The sequence below is a fragment of the Ictalurus furcatus genome, chromosome 9 (assembly GCF_023375685.1).
Source record: "Ictalurus furcatus strain D&B chromosome 9, Billie_1.0, whole genome shotgun sequence".
Classification (NCBI taxonomy): Eukaryota; Metazoa; Chordata; class Actinopteri; order Siluriformes; family Ictaluridae; genus Ictalurus; species Ictalurus furcatus.
Window position 1 is genome coordinate 1,322,244 of NC_071263.1, and position 17,376 is coordinate 1,339,619.

Sequence of the window (17,376 nt, forward strand, 5' to 3'; positions counted from 1 at the left end):
AACACCACATCAGCTACAGGCTCTATATTCCCGGCCCGTGCCGTTCTCTGTACTCCATAAAAATCCGTCAAACTCCGCCGTCCAGGAATTTTCCACTGACCATGCGGATTCAATAAATACGCAACAGCCCTAGTGTACACAAATATCAACGTAAACTGGCGGTTTTATTCCAACCCTAGTGTTTTGATTTTATTGTGTATCATCTGCAGCAGTATACTGAAGGCCTAAATAAACTAAAACACAGTTTATTTTGCCAACTGGAGCGACGGCCGTTCGTTTGTTTACGGTATCCATTTCTCTCGCTGGTCGGCGACTAAGGCCGATTATAAGCATAGAGGAATGTTTGCTGCTTATCTTTCAGATCCGTGCCATTCCGAGTTCCTTCTGCGTTTTTTTTTTTCTTCCCTGTATCTGATGTGTGTGTGTGTGTGTGTGTTTTGTATGTGGTCTAAGGCTTCATGTTGATCTATCGATCTGGGGTCATGTTGATTTCTGAGTGTACGGTCATTGGGCCTCATTTATCATGGTGGATACGAACACATTTATTCTTAACACATTCAGCGCGGGATTTACTGAAGAAATGTGTCACGAACTCCCGCGGCACTGCTTACATGTCATATAGTTTTAGCTTCATGTCATGTTCTCTTGTTTTTGTCCTGTCTCCACCCCTGTCCTACTGTTCCATTGTTTGACTACCCTAACGTGTTCACCTGTTCTGTGTTAAGCCTTGGACTAGTTTATCTCTTTCTGCGCTGTTGTTTCTGTCCCTCGTTGCGAAGTCTTATCATGCACCTGTATGTTTAAGTCCAAGCCTTGTTTCCTCAGAGCGTTAGTTTTCCATGTTCCTTGTCCTGTGTATCTCGATGTACCTCCCGGTTTTAACCTTTGCTTATCGTTACCGCTGCCTGTGATAAAAACCTTTTATGATTATGATTTTACACACTTGTGTCCCGCCTCATCAAGGCACGTGTTAGAGAAATCAATTAAAAATAAATCCTATACATTTAAGACAAATAAATGTAGCACCAAAAGTAATGGCACCCATATGACAGAGGAAAGCGTTACTGTGTGTCTAGGTCTATGGTAGACACAATGGCTGAGCTGCATTGGACACCAAACATGTCTTGGCTGATCGACCACACAGGAACAAAATTTGTATATTTTTCCAAACCATCCCTTTAATGTTCTCTTCACCAGGCGTGCCTCTGTCTGAGGTTGTCCATCATGGCCAGCAGGCTCTTCTCCAGGCCTCTCACCGTCCTCTCGTGTATCTTGCGCTCTCACTGAGTCACGCAGGAAACGCATCATTGGCTGCAGGGACCGGGAGCCAGGAAGCATTTCCAGCACTCTTAGAAAATTAAAAGCCACTGTGTTTTTGTTTGGGAGATCCACCACCGTGCTCACGTGATGGTAAAATGTCTTCAGTATTGTTTATATTGCGGTTTCTTGCAACGTTTTCTATATTTGTCATCACTTGGAGGAAGATTTGGTGTAATAATGGAAAATCCCACTGCGAATAACTTGATATTTCTAATCTTCAGTAGTGAGCGAGATTTATCTTCCGTTTAAATTTTGATTTCACTCAAAATGATTTGGTATATTTTCCCTTTCACTCCGTTTAACGGTTTTTTACTTTACCCATAATGCAGTTTGTCTACTTGCTGTCATATAATAATAGTAATAATAATAATAGTAATAATAATAATGAACACTGAAACTACTTTAGGCTAATACAGTACAGGTGAACACAATAGGTAACTGACCAATGAAAGAATGAGGGGCGGAGACAGGACCAAAACAGAAACCAAAACAGAAGCACACAGCTCTTGTCACAGTGGGAAGTGCGAAGTGAACATGTGTAATAATAACTGCACTAGTGATAACAAAAGTACGGCGTCAACTAACAAATTAGCACCGGAATCACTAAGCACATCGCGAATATTTCAATATAAGCATATTTCACGTGTTTCAGGCTGGATGTTTCCTTTAAAATGATTGCTATTAAATCTAAAAAGACAGCCGGATTATTGAGACAGTACTGGGAGGGTAAAAGAGCCACAGCGAAATGCCTACAGACTGAAATGTTCTCGTTCACGGCTGATCGTACACTCACGATTAAACCTCCTGGCCTTGTGTGACCTTTACATCTACTCTCATCATTACTTCAGTAAGGGCTCGACGTAGATTGAACCGTTTTATTCTGAATCTTTAAAGGCTTCTACACAGATGGTCATTTTTACACTCAAGGAAACAGGAAAGATGCAAAACAAGGCAAATTACGGTAGCGGAGCAGACGTGCGTCTTTTTTTATTTTATTTTATAAATATCGAAGCCACAGACAGAAGCGATGGAAAAACAAGAACATTCTCTTCGCTAAATATAAAAAGCAGACACGTTATGAAGTGTTTACTCCGAAGCTTGTTTCGGATTTATTTTAACACGAGACGAACAGAGTGCTGAAATGGAAATGGTCGCGTTTGCAGACCGCAGTGAGGTGCAGTACAAACAGGGGGAGATTAGTATTAGAGACGGTTTGTATTACTGAGACGAGTGTGTGTGTGTGTGTGTGTGTGTGTGTGTGTGTGTGTGTGTGTGTGTGTGAGGACACTGAGGGACTCGTACATGACTATTACAAAAGGTGCAAACGTTCACTGATGCTCAAGAAGGCGACACGATACATTAAGAGCCGGGGGGGGGGGGGGGGGGGGGGGGCGTAAACTTTTGAACAAGATGATCGGTATAAATTGCTATTATTTTGTTTAAAGATCTTTTTTTTTATTTTTCATTTACTGTAGTACTACCCTTCAGACGTTACATAAAAAAGAAGCTACATCATCCTGTTCAAAAGTTTACACCCCCCATCCCCTCCCCGGCTCTAATAAGTGTGTTGCCTTCTTGAGAATTAGTTCTCAGGGGTTGACTTTTTTGTCGAGGGTGCAAACGTTATGCGCTACATTAGCAACTTTGTTAAAAGACGATAATAATCGTATATCACTTCTCTTAGTCTGTTATTAATCCGCTCATCTGGCTAACTAGCCCGCCATGCGTTATTGCATTACATTAGCTATTACCTTTTCACCAAAAAACATGGGATGACCAACACTTTTCAGCATGCACTTGTCTAAATGGTCAGCTAATACATTTATTTTAGTAAATTTGTGCACTCTTGTTATACAGTTTATCTATTTGCGCCAAAAAAAAAACAAAACAAAAAAAGAACACTCTGTGCTAGTGTATGTTTAAATCAAAGACAAGCGTGGGTGTAAGACAAACACTGGCACCATATCAATCATATCACTATATAAAGATGGGCATGGGAACTATACGATGAAGCACATCTCATCCTTTTTTAACAAGCCGGCCACATGCGGTATGATTGCAGCGTGACTCCTGTGACACGTTTTTTGGTCGCACAGTGACGAGGACAGTCTTAATTTACGACCATTGGCTTGCGATAATGGCAAGCTAGCAGATGGGCTTTTAAGTCAGAACCTACTTTAATTTCTGGTTTCCCTAAAGCAACTAATTCTATAGACGGAAAGGAATAAACACGTGCGCAAATAGCTGTGAGAATGATCAAAACGTCTATTTTTGCCTGCTAGAAGCAACACTGTCATTTCCACAGCTTTCTTTACCTTCGGTTTGGGGAAAACGCACCACCAGGGGAGTGTAAGAGCGCAAACCACGGCAGACATGAGGGGGGTGGGACGAGACCACAGGCTCCTGCAGAATAGCGTGTGGAGTAAAGCCACAGTGCGGACACACTTACTCACCAAATATACACACACACACACACACACACACACACACACACAGCTGGCCTGCCTGCTTCCCGAACAGTGTGAGCAGTGTCACCCTTCCATTCACAACAATGGGAATGAGAGGTTTCCTCTCGATATCTCTTCTGTATGCCATGATTCATTTTCTACAACAGCAGCGCTTATAATAGTCGTGCAGGGTGCAAACCAAATCATAAGTTTCTATGAATTCTAACTCATTGCTGTTTGTATAGTAACAACCTACGCAGACGCTCCACACGATCTCAGTCTTAATATACAAATTAATAAGCCTAAATATACTTATTTAACCAAGAACAATGCATTAGCACTCGTATGGTGACGTTTATGGAAGGAGTCTCCAGTGTCAGCGGGAACGAACTTGTTTCGCGACATTAAGAAAGAAAGCACAAGGTGTCATTCGTTACGGAAAGTCATTCACTGACACTGCGTATCCATAAATATTCGAGGCAAACAAAGTTGATTTTTTCATTCGCTGTCATTATTCGTTCTATCCTGGGAAGGGTCAACGTGGTTCCAGAGCATATCCCTGGAACATTCTGCACAAGGTAGGAGAATTCATCCCGAATGCCACATCTGGGGCAGTTTAGAGTCGAAAATGCACTTTCTGGCATGTGTTTTTTGCGAGTTGGGAGGAACCTGGAGAAAACCTGGTAAACCCAGAGAAACCCCACATGGGCATGGGATCGAAATCGAACCGGCGACCCTGGAGCTTTGTTTGAGGCAGCAAGGCTAGTATAACAATTCAGAGTCTGAGAGGTGCTTTAATACAAAATATGAACACAGGAAACAAAATCACAATCCAGATCAAAGTTGTGAACCAGTCCGGGAAGTCACGGTGCAAAAAGACCGGAGGTTCGTTCGATTCATTTCAATTCAAGTTAATTGTATTTGTGTAGCGCATTTAACAATAGACATTGTGTCTCAAAGCAGCTTTACACCTGGATATATACAAACACAGGATATAAACACAGGATACAGATTTTAAGTGTGTGAATTTATCCCTATTGAGTGAGCCATTGGTGATGGTGGTGAGGAAAAACTCCCTGAAATGATATAAGGATAAAACCTCGAGAAGAACCGGAGGAACTCAGAAGGGAACCCGGGTAACAACGGATAGTGTGAAAGTAAAAGGCCATCGCAGCAACCGTAGTTCCTGCACCACAGCGCAACTCATGTGAAACTGAGGTCCAAAACCATTCCCATGGTACTTCAAGCGGCACCATCTTCAGCGATCTCCAGGTTTCACTGCATGGGGTCGTCCTCCGTAGCAGAATGTAGCCTCCAGTTGATGAGAGCTCCAACCAGAGCTAGGGCATCAGGATCATCCAAAGGACAAACCAGGAGAATGGACAAATGCTCAAACAATACATAAGGAGAATAACAAGGCTTTGAATGAACACAATGTTTGGCACCATCACAATGATTGGCAAGACCACACAACACATGAATGTCCTTCGGATGCGTATTGTACCGTATATACCACAGATTCAGGAAGTGAACCAAAATGGAACAGCAGAAGTCTCGGTATAAGTCTGGAAATCACAGCTTTTGCTAGTGGGAAGGGGTCATGTCCTGGGTTCATAGCAAGTCATAGCAAGAATATTATTTGCTATAGTCGACAGGAAATTTACACGGTGTAGCACATCGTCACGAGGTAAACTGCTTTAAACATTATGTACACGGACGTAAGGCTGAACTATTTACAGTCCACGCGAATAACTTCCACCTTCATGGGCTTGTTTGTAATTGAACGGTCAGTTTTTCCGGTTGTGTTGTGAGGTAAACCAGAGTGGGCTGGTGAGAATAGGCTAATTGTTTCTAAGTTAATGTTAAGGTTGCTATCGTGCCAAAACAAGACCAGTAATAAAAGTCAGATGTTCAGGATTTGGGGATCAGGTGAGCTTCGACTAGGACCTCTCCAGGTGAAAGATTGTGTGGTGTGTATGGCAGGTGTAGTGTGATCAGGTCTGTGTGTAGTGTCCGCTCGGCATTAGCCGATAAGCTAGCGATCGGAATATTCCATGTTTGAATCCTAACACTCCAGGGAATACAGGGAATCACCAAACAACCGGTTTCCCAGTTTTAAGAGCCGAATGTAATCAGATGTGGGTGTTTACTAATGCCTGGTGTTAAAAGTTTTTACAAGTTGTACTTTACCATCTGTCACAGCACAGAGGCGAATACGTCATCGGAGACAACGGTTCCATGCAAGACAACAGTTCTGTGGTTTTATTGCTGACTGTGTAGCTGCTCGAAGCAAGCATGTAGTTCCCGTTTCATTTCTATGCAGCTGCCAGTAAAATGTGTGGTTTTTTTCCCTTCCTCAGTCATCCCCGCCTCACGGCCGTGACGTTCGCTGAGTACGTTTTGATTCCTATTTTAACGGCGGCCATGTATATAAATGTATCGAAATTGCTTAAGAGTTATACATTTCTACATACTCTCAGCCTCAGAAGCTCCGCCCACAGGCCAGCGTGTATGTGCTATTACACACGTTTCTGGCCACAAGCTTCAGAATCTTAAGTGCTGAAATTTGATTGGTTCACTGCTTTAAGTTCTATACAGGGCTACACACTGTACTTTTTTTTTTTTTTTTAGCAGGAATACAAACTATTCAACACCTCAACATTATTTTTAATTATTTCAACATTATAGTTATATATATATATATATACATACAATACACCTTATACACATACCCAGAGAATCTGGGCGAACCCCATTTGGAAGACACTCATCAGACACTTTAATAGGAACACCTGTATCCCTGCTCATTCACGCTCTTATCCAGTCAGCCAATCACGGAGCTAGACATAATGTTGATAACCGTAGTTCTAATTTGTATATTTTATGTATTACATATTAAATGAAACGCACGTTAAAGCGATCAAACACGGCAACCTTTAGACGATTGGTGTGAGTCTTGAAAATGTCGGGGTAAACAGATTTTTAAATACTATACCTTCGCTTGTGGTCGAGATCCACGCACAAGAGAAACATCCTTTAGGAAAGTAGGAAATTCTGCAGTTTTCAGAACTAAATCGGAATGGTCCAAATCTCCCCATGTGAGGGATTTTCCCAACAGCCACATGTATGTATTTTTACAGTGCAGCACACAAGACAGTGAACTAAACCGATATGATGATATGAATAAATTCCAAACGAGCGCACAGTAACTACACTGAACGGCGTGTGTCAAGTATCTGATTGTACTATTTCCAGTCGTCTCTAAAGGCAAGACGGAAAATAAAAACACCGCAGAAAATGTATGTGGCTTTCATTCGAGCTAACCGTGTCTGGACCCAAATATACATACCGAGGAAACAGGTAAATTTAGATGTAGGAACAGGCTGCGCTTGACGTTAAGTCGTCTAGAACTAGATGTTCTCCTGATACTTAAGCCTTATTAACTTAATGAACTGCTCCTTAGGCACTTAGTATCGCCATACGAATGAGCTTTAATTGATGTCCGAAATAGGTTTAATCAGCTACTGCTTGACATTCAAGCCAAATAATCGAGGTTTCGCTGCCAAATGATTTCAAACCAGATATATATACGCTGAGAATTAAATCAGCTGCACGTCGAACTTGAGGACCCGAGCGCATTATACAAGCTCTCCTTCACTACGGTTCATTCCTCGTTCCGGGAGCGGGTCCAAGCTTTGCTGCTGACTCATGAGGCCTGCACAATCCACATTGTGGCTTTAGTTCTGCTCTATTACAGGCACTTTGCGGTTCATTCGGAGGTGTGTCTGTTTGAGACGGGGTAGCGCATAAGCAGCAAGTGCAGGTCTTTTTTTTTTGTTTGTTTGTTTGGTTTTTTTTTTAAATACTTCAAATGCACACGATTTCACGTTAAACCATCGCTTATTCTAGATTTGTTTCGGCACTTAAACTTAGGTCGGAATCTTTTCTTAAACCCTTAAAGCTCTCACATAGTCGGAATAACAGCGTCTTTATGTTAAAAAAGACAACTCCGTTACAAGTTTAAGCTGCGGTGTTTGATGTGTCTTTACCCACTTAATGCTAGTCATTCAACGCTCGCCGGATGGCAGTAAATATGAGGATTAAAGCCATCTGGAATGTAGCGTCCTTGATTACAGACTTAACGCCGTCTGAGTAATAATCAAGTTCTTACAAAAGCTAACGTCACACATGCGGTAATTAGATGCTCGGCGCTGCCAAACTCCACACGTGCACGTGTTAAACTAGCGAACTCGTCGGTCAGCATCGCCGCAGACGACCGGCTTCATTTAACACCGGAAGACGATCGGTGAAAGTTTTAGACGTTTACATTTGTATTATTCTCACGCGGTCCATTTGACACGACGCGCTCATGTAAATCGTACTTTGGACGTGTTTGTAAAGGACGTTGAACGCGTAGTTTCCTCCTGATGAACCGATAAGAACTGAAACCACAGGGTGTCCCAAACGTCTCCGTACACAGGGGACGATGTTTGCCAGCGTCGGTTGTGCCTTCGTCAGTGGATGTTCGTGGACGTCCATTTCTCGGTTCGTCTGACACACTTCCAGACGGTTTTGAATTTGTTAATAAGTTCCTGTTTGGCCATGGTTCCTGTTAACCTTCTGACATCTTCCCGATCCAGCCATGACAACGATTTCAATACATTCTTCTTTTACCAAAGGCTATCTGAAAAAAAAAAAAAAATTATTTAATATATATATATAATATAAACTAAGTATGAAACATTTTGGAAGACTAAAAAAGTGTTCCCTTATATATGGGTGCTTTTGGAACACTCTGTATTTTCATGTTTTTACAGTAGCTCATCCGGTATATTTATCTATACATTGTTATTCATACTATTTGTATGAGCCTTGCATTTAGCCTTGCTTTTAAAAAAAAAATCATCGAATATTGCGTTGTTGTTGTTGTTGTAATTGCATTGTACTACAGCATCGTTGCATTCTCGATTCTCATTGGCCAGAAGGTATTAGATGAATTAGTTCTGGATGAAATTCACATCACTGGTTTATATCAATGCGTTCGTTCAAATATGTGACTGTTCCTTAGGAACATAATCGAAGTCTGAGAATAAAAACACAGTTGCAAATCAGGTTCACTGTCAAAACGTTGAGACTTTCAGCTGTTTGCGCTGAACAAGTCAAACAAAAGCGATTGAAATAGTTCGACACGACGAACGCTTGAAGTGAAATTCCACCGAAAACGCAGACTAAGCCAGGCGGTTGCGGTTGCAGCACGCGGACCCTTTATGAGTTGTTATAAATATATCATACAATTTATCAAAGTTTATATTTGATCAATTTCACTGTTATAAACTTCTCGAGTCTTCCTCATTTTCTCCCGAGGGTATGCGCATATAATAATAATAACCGACTCTATAGTGTTCCTCATAGACTATTAGTACAGACATTGTGTGTTCCACGCACGGAGCCTGTACTTTCAGACTCTGCCATAATCCATAATTCGAGAGGATTTAGTGTCTCGGCTTTGAAAGTGTGTTGAGCGTGAAATTGAGTGAAAATCTCATAAAGTGGAGAAACAATTGCGTAAAACTCCTTCTGAAGCTCAAAACCGTCCCAGCTTAAGTGAAAACAAAGGCACATTCATTATAAGAGGTGTTACAGAAGAGACGGTTAGCAGTTCGATTAGCGCACAGGACAGGATCGTGGGTTTCGTTATATCACTTTATACCGCTGCGCTGTTGATTTCTTGATTCTGATTGGTCAGAAGGTGTTAATTAATTCTCTATAACAGCAGCTCTGACACTAGTTCCGGTCACAAGGCAAATCACAGATTAATATTTAATACTTCATCATTTCCAGAGTAACAACTTAAGCAGGAACTTATATGGTGGAAGAGCGATTTAAACGGATTTATTAAGTGTTGTTGATATGGTGCCGTTTTCTGCGAGGAGATGCTCATTAAGCGTTTTTTGATCTCAGTGGAGTCTCCAGTGTCAGCGTTTTTATAACAGTAAAGCTTTACATTTTCAGGACTGACAATGACAAGCTGCATTTCTTTTCTTTTCTTATTTTTTTGTCTTATCAGACTCCAGAGAAGGAAAAAGAGAGGTTGTTGAAGCAATGCCTGTTTAGGAACGTACTCATTTCTCATTAAATGTAATTATAAACATAAATTCTAAGACATATTCTATAATAAATGTATTCTTTATTGTAAGTATTGTGAATTAGCTACGATAAGATAAGAAAAAAAAAAAAAACACTGTAGGGTGTGCTGTTATAGAAAAAACTAATGAATCACATTAACTCTACATCACCACACGCTACCGGTGATTATTTTCCTATAACAGCACGCTCAAGAGTGTTTTATTCTTTATGTACTTAATATACACACCAGTATACCAGTTTATTAGGAACACCTGTACACCTGAACATTCATGCGGTTATCTAATCAGCCAATCATGTGGCAGCAGCGCAATGCAAAAAATTAATCAATTTTTAAAAAAAAAAATCATGCAGATACAGGTTGACATGAAACATCAGAATGGGGTAAAAGTCTGATCTCTGTGATTTTGATCATAGCATAGATGTTGGTAACAGAAATGCTGGTTTGAGTATTTCAGAAACGTCTGATCTCCTGAATGATCTACCCAGAATGGTGCAAAAAACAACAACAACAACAACAACAACAACAAAAAACGCCTTACTGATAAGAGAAGTCCGAGGAAAACGGCCGGATTGGTTCAAGCTGCTAGGAAGGATAGAGTAACTCAAATAATCACTGTGTACAAACCGTGGTGAGCAGAAAAGCATCTCACGCACACTACTGGCCGATTAGATAACTGCATGAATGTACAGGTGTTCCTATTAAAGTGGACGGTGGGTGTGTTTTAAAATTCCCAACAGAGTCTCGTTCATGAAAAGGAAATGAGGTGAATAATTTGAAAACTGACTCGGGAAGAGGATCGTGCTCAGTCTGTGTTAAAGAGCTTGCAGCACACAATTTTTCACATGACATGCTACATATTTTATGTATATTTTCACGACATTACCTTTTTCCAGTATAGCATCACCTTAAAAGGGTAAACAAGTTAGTATAAAACTGTCATACCCATATTAATACTACAGTATATATATATATATAAGGTTTATGAATACAGTAGACACCTCCTTTCCACAGATTTCAGAACATGTAGCTATATATTTTCAATCTCTTGGCAAGAACGAGTGCCGAGTATGATGTTCATCTCCAGCTCAGTGATCTCATGTGTAGATCGTTGGAGAAGACTGGGTGGACGTCGGTCAAAAAAAACCAAAAAAACAGAAAAAAAACAAACACAAAAACGCACACACAGCTCATAATCTCAGGCTCCTGACACACTTCTGGCCTTTAATTTGGAAAAAGGGTGTTTTACATAAATGTCATGGAGCCTCAAAGATAATGGAGGGTGAATGTATAGATTACAGTAGGTTTCCAAATTAAAAGAATATAATTTGGTTAATTTCATGATAATTTGCTTAATTGCAAACCCCGGGTTGGGTTGAAAAGTATTCTGGGATGATAATCTTCAGAAAGGGTGCTTGGATGTTTGACTTCTCTCGCTGAAACTAGGTACAATTTGTCCTTTCTTTTATGGCTTCATCGTAAGTCTTTCTTTTATAGAGTCAACTGAGGCACGATAAAATAAACCCGATTCGACGACGAACAACGTTTTCCTGCTCACGGTTACATATTTTTAATGTAATAAAATAATAATGAAGTGCCATAAAAAATAAATAAAATAAACCACTACAGTGACAGATCTTCGGTGAATTATTCTGTTAAAGAAACTGCTAGAATATTATTGATATAAAATAGAGGATCGGTCTTAGACCTTCTACTTTCTTTAATCTTGGCCTAATAATAGTTATAGCATAATAATGTTATTAGCTCGTCTCCACAGAAAACGGATGGGAAGCAGGATAACAAACATTATGCAGTTTTGCAGTGTGGATGCACAATAAATATATGTCTGATATACCAGATTTGGCCTTTATCAAATAAGGCGTATTTATAAACGGGCAATCAGGGCGAAGTCCTCCGTCTCTTTCAAGGAAAAAAAAAAAATTAGGTTAAAAAAAAGGTCTGGTTATTCATCGAAATGATTTCTTATTTCTTGAAACACTGGACTTAGTTTTATTTTCTTTTTTTTTAAAAAAAAGGCACAACGTCATTGCCTACGTGTCTTTAAATGACTGAGTGTGTTCCGATGTGTACACGTAATGATTTTCAGACCCCATGCTATACGGCTCAACCATAACGTTTAATAAAAGTAACGCCACACTGTAAAACCGGACAAGTTCATTTAACTCAAAAAAAATCTGAGTAAACTAATGACCTCAAAATGTTAACCAATTTCTTTCAGCCAAATGCACTTAAATACACCAAAAATGTAACTCAATTAACTCTATTTAAGTGTATTTGGCTTTAAAGAAATTGATTTATCAACTTCAATTTTTTTGAGTTTTCGGGTTTTACGGCGCACGCTACGGATCGAATTTGTTTTTAGCTTTAACATTCAATATCAAGACCAGTCGTCATTGTATATCAGAATCTCTTCAGTCATGACTGTTCAAAAGGGCCACGAGTAAATCCTCCAAACCCTCTCCATAGGCTTCAATTAGTTTGTTTTTGGACTCCACTGCAGATTTTCTTATCTCAGTATTCCGTCACACCCTTAATCACATCATTTGGCCCCCACCGTGAATTAAAAAAAAGAATCAAAGACGATGTGTCTCCCCAGGCTTTTCCCTGAGGGCCACAAGATCTATTCATAGCACGAGACTTTATGACAGCGCGCACTAACTGAAGCTCCCAACGCTGATACACAAAATCCATATCATGATTGATTTGTGGTTTCAGTGTGGCTGACATGTTTTGAAAGTGACTTAAACACGAGAGCGGTTTAATTCTCTTAAGTGGTCACGCGGGAGACAGAAATCTAAACTTCTTGAAGGTGTTTGGAACGAAGCCCAATGGTTTTGGTCTGTGAACGGGTAAACACAAAGAATTCTCTGTTAGTGCAAGGCTGTATTTTGGGCCCGAACGCTTTGAGGTGCCGAAAAAGAAACAGAGCGAGAAAATGTTTTAAAGGCGACTTGTCTGTTTTAAGTCGGAATGCCCATAGCAGAGGAGGTCTGGAGTTTTATTTCAACCACCAATTGTTGAATACCTACCAAAACTGCTAGGAGGAATAGCCTAGGAAATTGTTTGAGTTTCCTTATTTACCCCAGCCCCCCGCCCCCCTCCCCCATTTACCCACAAAACCCCTACACTTAGCCATAAAATGTCCTCCTTTGAATTCATAACCACATCATCAGCACAAATAGCTGAGGTGCCTTCAAAAACCAGAGACGCTTCTCTACGTACATCTACAAGATTCTAAATGTGTTGTATATATGTATTTATTTAATGAATTTACATTCATTTATATAAAAAAAAAATTCGATACAATACAATACATATACAAAACGTAGTCAAACATCCAGGATCCGTTTGGTGTCTGAGGTTTGTCTCTTTACAAAAGACGCTCAAGGCATTGACATGCTGCTAAAGAATTCGGGAAGATTATAGCCACCAGTTTATCCTCGTGCTGCTAGTTAAGCTACCAATCAGGTGTTGAGAGTTGAAATTGGGATTGTATGCCGAAGAGAGAATCCACACCATAATACTGGAGGATCAAACAGGGATCGATACAGCTTGCTTATGTATTCCACCCCTGCATTGATGTTAAACCTCTAATTTAGACCAAAATAACAACGACACCAATTAATCAGCATCCAGATGTGCATAAAACTGATAGAGGCTCACAGCTGTAATTACAGGTGAATACATATGCAACGAACAAAAGTCTGCTCTTTTGATGAATCAACCTTCGTGTTATAACAAAAATATTTTGCACCTTTTAATCCCCCAGATGCACAAAAGCTATGCAGTCGAGCATGTGACCAACGCTGCTTGGGTATAAAGGTCAGTCCCGTCAGGATTTCCAGATTTTGCGATCGCAGAAATGAACACAAACTCAAGGAAACGCCACGATATTCGGAGGTGTGTGCAATTTTTTAAAATTACCGCAGATTTTCCTCAGATTCGGGCCAAGACACGTCATGTGATGTCATCGCGACGTCATCGTCGCACATGAGTACAGCTAAAAGGTCTCGTTTACCAACAAACATCACCGTGAAAGACCGCACAAAACAATTTTGTGCAATTGCGATTTCACCAAATTCCAGTAGTTTTTGGCCAAAAAAAAAGCTTTAAAAAAACTCTGCAGATTGCATCGCAAATTTTGAAAAAAGCCGCAGCAAAAAATCGAGCTTTTTTGGTTGCAACAATCACAAAAAACTAAGCATGTGAGTTTATTGTCAACCTAGCGTGTCTATCTATCTATCTATCTATCTATTCAAATTTCTGCTCATGCTATGTCACAGGTCAGCCAAAAGGAATGTGCTAACTGCCCTCTTCTGCATACAAGAGCTTACAGATGCCCCTGATTGGTTAGTGTTGCTGTGATTGACAGCTGAGACATTAGACATCACTTGGACTCCCTGTGGCTGTGACAATGTGGGATTCAAACTCACAATCTCCCGTTAATAGGGTCAATGCTTTTCTGCTGTGCCTGTACAAAGTCCCATAATTGAAAAAAAAAATTAATAATAATAATAAAGATTAGCCTTGATAGCTTCAGAGCAAAACTAAAAAAAAAAAAAAGCTTGGTATTTGGACTACTGCCTTGGTATACGGACTCAAATAAAAGCGCAACTATCGTTTGTTGTCGAAACAACCCCGTTAGCAAAATCAATGTTTTGCTGACATTTAGATCTAAAACTCCAGAGACTGCTGTCGTAGTAATTAAATCCATCCAGGGCTAAAATAGATAAAATAGCATGCAGTAGCATATCAAATCCAAGGACAAATCCAAAAATGGCTTACTGAGATTTACCATAACTATAACTGCTATCACTGCTATAGAAGAGAGCGCAAGCTCAGAAATGACGTTCTAATTATCATGTTCAGAGAAAGGGAAAGTCTTAATTGTGGATCCGAATTGGCGAACACATATTCAGCTGTGGTTACTGAAACGCAACACTAGCACAAAGTGAAATTACAGAGATAACTCAAAACTCTGCACTCTTTCAACCAATCATTCCATCCGTCCATTTTCTATACCGCTTATCCTACTGGGTCAGGGGGAAACTGGAGCCTATCCCAGGGAGCATGGGGCACAAGACAGGGTGCCAATCCATCACAGGGCACAATCATACACTACAGACACTTTGGACGTGCCAATCAGCCTACCATGCGTGTCTTTGGACTGGGGGAGGAAACCCTTTGCAGCACAGGGAGAACATGTAAACTCTGCACAAACCGGGCCGTGGTAGGAATCGAACCCCCGACCCTGCAGGTGTGAGGCGAACGTGCTAATCTCTAAGCCACCGTGCACTCCATTCAGGTTATATTATCAGTAATATAATGTATCCAAGGTGTTGTGGTCCACTCCCCATAGGTTCAAAGATCTACAGTGACTCTTAGGGTTTAACTTCTAGCAATGATTGATTTAGTTTGATGCTCACATCATCTAAGAAACTTGAATGGATCATGCTTTGCTTCCAGAACCCATTCTGCCCTTTAAAGTGGAGGTAAATTGTAGTCGAGGAGGGGGTTATTATCCTAAGCCAGGGGTAGTGGTGGTTAAGTGGTTAAGGCTCTCGGTTACTGATCAGAAGGTCGGGGGTTCAAGCTGCTGCCACCGATTGGCCTTTAAGCAAGGCCTTTAACACTCTCTGCTACAGTGGTACAGTATCATGGCTGATCCTGTACTCTGACCCCAACCTCCTAACAAGATAGGATCTGCAAAGAAAATAATGTCACTGTTCTGTAGGTTTATTTAGTTTAGATTTTATCCTAAAATGGAGGGGGAGGCATGCCAAAAAAGCTGTTTACTAAAGAACAGACACATATAAAGAAAGTACCTTACAATGGTCCAGACACCTCCAGGTGTTGCAAGGTATCATATCTGGGCACGTCTTTGTTTACAGAAGGTTTCCTAAACGTTCTTACTTTTCACACTTGCCTCATTAACATCAATCGGTCTGTTTGCTCAGCAATTCTCTTTTTGTTTGTGATCGTCTCTGTGTTTTGGTTCTTCAGCGTTCGGCCAAACGGTCGTTACCGAGTTAACGACTACATGCACGGTTAGCGTGTGAGTTAGTACACAGCCCGAGCGTCACCGGGAGTTCCATGGCTATCATTTTACCCATGATGCATGACTAAATGTAATGAGGGGTACATTAGGGGTTACATCCTCTGCTCCTGAATACCACCCCTGAGATTTTACTTCCGGATACATTTCTAGATACGACCCTGTAATTTCCCCAACAATCAGGTTGAGAGGGGCCCATGCACTCTTCCATTCATAAAACTCAAACCGGCTCTTAGTGGTGGAGTGAGTTTATTGAAAGCTTAAATTTGTTTCCCAATCTAGATGAGATATCTTTAGCGCAAACTCTCTGCGCCTGCTGCGTCTTGCATTAACCAGCAATTACAACTTGTTCTCTTCTTGGGTGTGGGAGATCACCGCTTACCGGCAGGCACAAACCAGAAATATCTATGCTTGGGTCAGGACAAAAATACGAAATTAGCGTGGCTGATCTGGTTTTCCAGGCATTGCTCAAATCATACACTGGTCTGGAAAGAAATACACCATTGGTATAATGCATTTCCAAAGATGAAATATATAGCACTAACGTGAAGAGCATGAATCAGTGGTCGTGACCCGGTAATCCTATCAATAAATTAATTCTTGCTGCAATCAGGAGAGGTTTAGTTTAACCATGTACACTGTGACCCAAAAGTGTTTTTATTTCTGTTGCTTGGAGCACAATTGACTCAAGGTTAAATGCTAGTCCACTCTCTATGAGAAAAGAAAGAAACCTTGACTATAGTGGTAATTTGGTAAATTAGTGGTCATTTGGTATTTTCAGGATTCTGTGGAATGAATGCAGACGAACGAGTGCCTTCTGTAGGCAGGACGCAGCTTCGTAGTTCTTAGACTTTAAGCTCATCCTTGACACATTTTGGTTAATATTTTGGCTAACGTTGATTAAAAAAAAAAAATTATATATTTTTTGAATAATTAGCTTGCTTTGATCTTCGAGCTTAGATATAGCTTCACTGTAGTTAAGCTACTTTTCATCGTATGGCTTCTCTGAAGAATAACTTTAATGAAGCTTTAATTGTAAGTTAGATAATGACATTTTTTAAAGTAGCTTGCACAGCACAGCATCCTTAGACAAGTCTTTAATTTAAGGTTATTTTGAGGGGTATATCATAGGGATTTAATTAAATTCTTGCCATATTAGAATAAACGGTGTTTGTGAACAAATTAGCAATAAAAATTCTACGAATGAATCATCGACCAAGGTCTCGGGCATGCTATCCACTTGTGTCATGTCCTGTATTTCGGTAAAGTGTCTGTCTGTTTTTCCGTGGCACATGACAAAATGATTTGGTTATGTAGAATCATGAGGCGTAAAAAAAAAATAATAATAATTCTAATATTTCCTACTTTGAACGTTATCGAAAACGCAA